Raw genomic sequence first — 7,314 nt, forward strand, 5'->3', positions numbered from 1 at the left:
AGACTCCTGAATCCTTGCCGAGTCCAACAATACCAAACATGCCAGGTTTCGCCTTATGGCTTTTGTAAGTGTCATTTAGAGCTTTAAAAAATTGTGGTTATCTTCAAAGCCGTTAGTCCGATCGAGACAACAACAAAAAAACAAAGGAAATTTGAAGACATAGGTAAATAGCTAAACAATAACGCCAAAATGTTAAAATTATGATAGGAACTGACAAAAAAAATTATTAAATCCAATCAATTTCACCCATGGATCATTTTGATGCTTTCACATGTTTGAAACGAACAATGATGGATCGTGATGAAATTTGTTTTGAATTGGGACTGGCGAATCCCCGTCCATACAGTCAATGACCGTTCGCAAAGACCCGCCCACTTTAGTTACTGTTGCTATGTCTGACAAGCGCTCTCACACCACACCAAGTTCTCATGCAGTGAAAAATACATTGCGGATCAGAGAAAAGACTGCGCGCTGACAGACAAGTACTTTTGATATGAAACAAAGTCTCACCTTTCAAATGTAGTCATTTTTTAGAGACATTTGTGATGCGATCTGGGAAAACCCGTCGGATATCGCGCTGGGCCGTTTTCATAGAAAACATTTTGTCAAATTTTTTTTTCATTAAATTATTATTCTATAACATCTTTTCTCTTATCTCTGAAAATATCTTGGCAAAATTCCCTTGTTTAGTGCAGAAAAACAGCGATAGTGTCAAGCTGAAAATACTCTCTTTCTCTAATGCATTCTATGCAACCATTTTCTCTAACGCGTCTAACGCCCGGCAGAGGTGAAAAAAAACAAAAACAATTGCCGTATATCCCATACACCTGTCTGTCTCTTAACACTACAAAGATAGTTTACCTATAAAATAAACCACATAACATGTACAGTGAATGTGTATTAGTGCGCATTTTGCGCCAATCCTGTTTAAAAAAAAAGAGTGCCAAGCGTCCCGACGGTGACAGTTATTAAACCTGTTTTTCTCAAAATTCCGTTCCAGAAAATCATAGCAATCGGCCGACTTCAGATAAACATAACTTTAGCTACCAACAAGCTATGATAAAAATAAAAACTGATTTGGAAAGGGCTTGATACCAGCTTCCATATGATATCAAAACCTGTAATAGGTAAAATTTCACCATGTGGTGGGTTTTCCCAGATCGCATCACATTTAAACAATAAATACCGTTTTGTGACTCTTTAATGTGTCTGACAGATCGCTGTAGACTCGAGGCTCAGTAAAAGCTGCTTGTGAACTGATCATCTCTTCCTTCTAGTTAATTTATAGCATTAAAATAAACATGAATGAACATAAAAGGAATGTTGTTTTAAAGTGCTAAGACGTCCGTACACTTTGTTTTTCAAATTTAAATCCTCCAATGTTAATCTACTAACTCTCCTGACTGCTTTGTTGGACAAAATGGCGGATTATGATTAGTCAGATCGCCTGTCAATCAAACTCCCTGCGAAGGGTCAATTGAGAATGCCTGTGAGCACAATCTTGATCTAATCGACAACTTTGCAGTTGCACAAAGGAAAGCTCGGAAAATCCCGCTATAATGTAAGAGAGCATCTTTTTTATGTATTTGGACATAGGCCTAACAATGTGTTATGGTGCGCTGTCACCAGTGTTTTTTTGTTGTTGTTTTTTTTGTTTTGTTTTTGGTGAGCGTAGGCTACTCCTGATTTTGTTAGTCATCTCATCTCTTATATGCTGTGTATGATCATATCCTGCCCTATTCATGGTAGCCTACTCGCGGACATCAATGTCTTCAATTGCGTCATCAAGGGGCCCGCCTTGATAATCCTACTTAAGGGCCCGGTGTTGGCTCGTTACACCACTGAATATAATTGTGTAAACTCCTTATCAAAATTACATATTTACAACAAATCTGACACATATATATGGGCACACTTTGAGTAATACTAATAAAAGTGGTGGAGATCAGGTAAGACTATAAGAAGACTCAGGCAAAAAGGTTCTATAACTGTAAAAACGCTTTAAAACCATATTTTTCCCATGGTAAACTGCCTGTATTGGCTGTAAATGGTCTTTTCCATTTATTATGTCAGTGATTACATGCTTGCTAAATACAACTTAATGTCTTAAATGCTTATGTGCTTAAAGGCCTTAAATGCCTTAATTGCTTGAACCCCGATAAATGCTGCTTGCAGCTTTAATTATTATTATTATTATTATTATTCCGCCCTAAAACGCATCGTGCAGACCAAACTGTAAGAGCTGGAACCTTGAAACTTGGCCAAATGATAGTGCTCAATTTGGGGAAAACCTATCAAAATATGGCCCAGATTGGCCAATAGGTGGTGCTATAATGACCACATTTACTGAATTGGCCATAACTCCTACATACTTTGTCATAGAGGCTCAATTTTAGCATCACTGTGATCCCTGGCTCCAGACGAACAACCTGGCTATCTCCAAATCCCGATTTGAGCAAAAAAAAAATTTATATGGCCACTTTTGTCCAAAGCTTACTTTGGCAAACTAGTCCCTGGTTTTTGGTCCAATCGGAACCAGACCAGTCTAGGACAATTCTCTGGACTGTCTAGATAAATAATTATCGAAAAAAAGTTGAACTTTTGCATTTGCCTGGCTGTAACAGGGTCATTTAGGAAAGGGGAGGGACAAAAAACACTCAAAAGCCTATACAACCTAAGGGAAAACACCAAACTTCACAAAAATCGATGAGCATATGTGTCCTAACATGGTGAAGAAGCATGCCAAGTTTCGTGAAGATCGGACAATAGGTGGCGCTATAACTGGCAAAAACGTTTCTTCTTATTAGGGGTTCAAGCATGAAATGCTGAAACCCTATTGTAATTGTACTGATTTTTATTATTATTATTATTATTATTATTCCGCCCTAAAACGCATCGTGCAGACCAAACTGTAAGAGCTGGAACCTTGAAACTTGGCCAAATGATAGTGCTCAATTTGGGGAAAACCTATCAAAATATGGCCCAGATTGGCCAATAGGTGGTGCTATAATGACCACATTTACTGAATTGGCCATAACTCCTACATACTTTGTCATAGAGGCTCAATTTTAGCATCACTGTGATCCCTGGCTCCAGACGAACAACCTGGCTATCTCCAAATCCCGATTTGAGCAAAAAAAAAATTTATATGGCCACTTTTGTCCAAAGCTTACTTTGGCAAACTAGTCCCTGGTTTTTGGTCCAATCGGAACCAGACCAGTCTAGGACAATTCTCTGGACTGTCTAGATAAATAATTATCAAAAAAAAGTTGAACTTTTGCATTTGCCTGGCTGTAACAGGGTCATTTAGGAAAGGGGAGGGACAAAAAACACTCAAAAGCCTATACAACCTAAGGGAAAACACCAAACTTCACAAAAATCGATGAGCATATGTGTCCTAACATGGTGAAGAAGCATGCCAAGTTTCGTGAAGATCGGACAATAGGTGGCGCTACAACTGGCAAAAACGTTTCTTCTTATTAGGGGTTCAAGCATGAAATGCTGAAACCCTATTGTAATTGTACTGATTTTTATTATTATTATTAGGGGTTCAAGCATGAAATGCTGAAACCCTATTGTAATTGTACTGATTTTTATTATTATTATTATTATTATTATTCCGCCCTAAAACGCATCGTGCAGACCAAACTGTAAGAGCTGGAACCTTGAAACTTGGCCAAATGATAGTGCTCAATTTGGGGAAAACCTATCAAAATATGGCCCAGATTGGCCAATAGGTGGTGCTATAATGACCACATTTACTGAATTGGCCATAACTCCTACATACTTTGTCATAGAGGCTCAATTTTAGCATCACTGTGATCCCTGGCTCCAGACGAACAACCTGGCTATCTCCAAATCCCGATTTGAGCAAAAAAAAAATGTATATGGCCACTTTTGTCCAAAGCTTACTTTGGCAAACTAGTCCCTGGTTTTTGGTCCAATCGGAACCAGACCAGTCTAGGACAATTCTCTGGACTGTCTAGATAAATAATTATCGAAAAAAAGTTGAACTTTTGCATTTGCCTGGCTGTAACAGGGTCATTTAGGAAAGGGGAGGGACAAAAAACACTCAAAAGCCTATACAACCTAAGGGAAAACACCAAACTTCACAAAAATCGATGAGCATATGTGTCCTAACATGGTGAAGAAGCATGCCAAGTTTCGTGAAGATCGGACAATAGGTGGCGCTACAACTGGCAAAAACGTTTCTTCTTATTAGGGGTTCAAGCATGAAATGCTGAAACCCTATTGTAATTGTACTGATTTTTATTATTATTATTAGGGGTTCAAGCATGAAATGCTGAAACCCTATTGTAATTGTACTGATTTTTATTATTATTATTATTATTATTATTCCGCCCTAAAACGCATCGTGCAGACCAAACTGTAAGAGCTGGAACCTTGAAACTTGGCCAAATGATAGTGCTCAATTTGGGGAAAACCTATCAAAATATGGCCCAGATTGGCCAATAGGTGGTGCTATAATGACCACATTTACTGAATTGGCCATAACTCCTACATACTTTGTCATAGAGGCTCAATTTTAGCATCACTGTGATCCCTGGCTCCAGACGAACAACCTGGCTATCTCCAAATCCCGATTTGAGCAAAAAAAAAATGTATATGGCCACTTTTGTCCAAAGCTTACTTTGGCAAACTAGTCCCTGGTTTTTGGTCCAATCGGAACCAGACCAGTCTAGGACAATTCTCTGGACTGTCTAGATAAATAATTATCGAAAAAAAGTTGAACTTTTGCATTTGCCTGGCTGTAACAGGGTCATTTAGGAAAGGGGAGGGACAAAAAACACTCAAAAGCCTATACAACCTAAGGGAAAACACCAAACTTCACAAAAATCGATGAGCATATGTGTCCTAACATGGTGAAGAAGCATGCCAAGTTTCGTGAAGATCGGACAATAGGTGGCGCTACAACTGGCAAAAACGTTTCTTCTTATTAGGGGTTCAAGCATGAAATGCTGAAACCCTATTGTAATTGTACTGATTTTTATTATTATTATTAGGGGTTCAAGCATGAAATGCTGAAACCCTATTGTAATTGTACTGATTTTTATTATTATTATTATTATTATTATTCCGCCCTAAAACGCATCGTGCAGACCAAACTGTAAGAGCTGGAACCTTGAAACTTGGCCAAATGATAGTGCTCAATTTGGGGAAAACCTATCAAAATATGGCCCAGATTGGCCAATAGGTGGTGCTATAATGACCACATTTACTGAATTGGCCATAACTCCTACATACTTTGTCATAGAGGCTCAATTTTAGCATCACTGTGATCCCTGGCTCCAGACGAACAACCTGGCTATCTCCAAATCCCGATTTGAGCAAAAAAAAAATGTATATGGCCACTTTTGTCCAAAGCTTACTTTGGCAAACTAGTCCCTGGTTTTTGGTCCAATCGGAACCAGACCAGTCTAGGACAATTCTCTGGACTGTCTAGATAAATAATTATCGAAAAAAAGTTGAACTTTTGCATTTGCCTGGCTGTAACAGGGTCATTTAGGAAAGGGGAGGGACAAAAAACACTCAAAAGCCTATACAACCTAAGGGAAAACACCAAACTTCACAAAAATCGATGAGCATATGTGTCCTAACATGGTGAAGAAGCATGCCAAGTTTCGTGAAGATCGGACAATAGGTGGCGCTATAACTGGCAAAAACGTTTCTTCTTATTAGGGGTTCAAGCATGAAATGCTGAAACCCTATTGTAATTGTACTGATTTTTTTAGGGGTTCAAGCACGAAGTGCTGAAACCCTATTGTAATTGTCCTGATTTTTATTATTATTTTTCTTCTGCCGTAAAACGCATCGTGCAGCCCAAACCGTAAGGGCTAGAGCATTGAAACTTTGCCAGATGGTAGTACAAAAATCGAGGAGAGGTTCAGAGATTATGAACCCGATTGGCCCATAGGTGGCGCTATAGCGACCAAAAGCGCGAAACAGCTCATAACTCCTAGACCGTAAGTCGTAGACTCAAGTGTCTTATATCATTGGAAAGCTGGACGCCTGACGAACAAAACGTATATCTCCGATTTCATTTCCGCCATGATAGATTTTCCGCCATTTTGAATTTTGTCAAAAACCTACTTTTGCGAACTAGTCTGTGGTTTTTCGCCCGATCGGAACCAAACCAGTGCAGAAATGTTCTCTGGAGTCTGAATATCAATAATTATCGAAAAAAAGTTGAAATTTCGATTCAAGGTCGCTAAGGGGCGCCAAAATGTATGTTGTGGGAGGAGCCTATTTTACTAAAACGGCTATAACTCCAGAAGTAAATGAGGTATATTCACCAAACTCGGTTCACTTGTGTAAGAGGTCAATCTGAGGTCACAGTAAAAAAACCGCGGCGAATGGCCACATGGTGGCGCTATAACATGAAAAAAACATAAAACGGCCCATAACCACCTGACCGTTAGTCCGATTGACTTGAAAATTGGTATGCAGTGTCTTGGTCCAAGGTGCCATGTATGTCTATGAGGACATTGGTGTATCTCAAAAAACATGGCCGCCATCGGCCAATGAAGTTTGAGCACCTATAAGACAAGGTTAACGGACGTCGATCGGAACGAAACTCGATGGGCATGTTCGACTCATGGCCCTAGAGGTCTGTAAGAATTTTGAAAGAAATCGGCCACTAGTTGGCGCTAACGAGATTTTTTGGCTCTGTAATCACGTGGTGTTACACTTATCGTCATAAAATGCATATCATTTGATAGATCTGCTCATGCTCAACAACTTTGCCTCAAGAACCACTAATGTCAATCAAACCATTAATTAATTATTCATGAATATGTTAAAAACCTACTTTTGCGAACTAGTCCCTGGTTTTTCGCCCGATCGGAACCAGACCAGTCTAGGACAATTCTCTGGACTCTCTAGATCAATAATTATCGAAAAAAACTTTAACTTTTGCATTTTTCGCATGGGTATATTGGGTCATAAAGAAAATGGGCGTGGCAAAATGCACTCAAAAGCCTATAAATCCTAAAGGAAAACTCAGAACTTCACAAAAATTGATGAGCATATGTGACATAACATGCTAAAGAAGCATGGAAATTTTTATGAAGATCGGACCATAGTTGGCGCTATAACGGTTAAAAAGCTTTAAAACCATATATTTCCTATGGTAAATTGCCTGTATTGGCTGTAAATTGTGTTTTCCATATGATCATATAATGTTTATAAAATAATCTTAAAAACCAGTGCAATACAATTCTCTGGACTCACTAGATCAATAATTGTCAGAAAAAGTTGAACTACTTCATTTGGATAGCTATAATAGGGTCACTT

The sequence above is a fragment of the Leuciscus leuciscus genome, assembly GCF_965113295.1.
Source record: "Leuciscus leuciscus genome assembly, contig: HAP1_SCAFFOLD_97, whole genome shotgun sequence".
In the NCBI taxonomy this organism is placed as follows: Eukaryota; Metazoa; Chordata; class Actinopteri; order Cypriniformes; family Leuciscidae; genus Leuciscus; species Leuciscus leuciscus.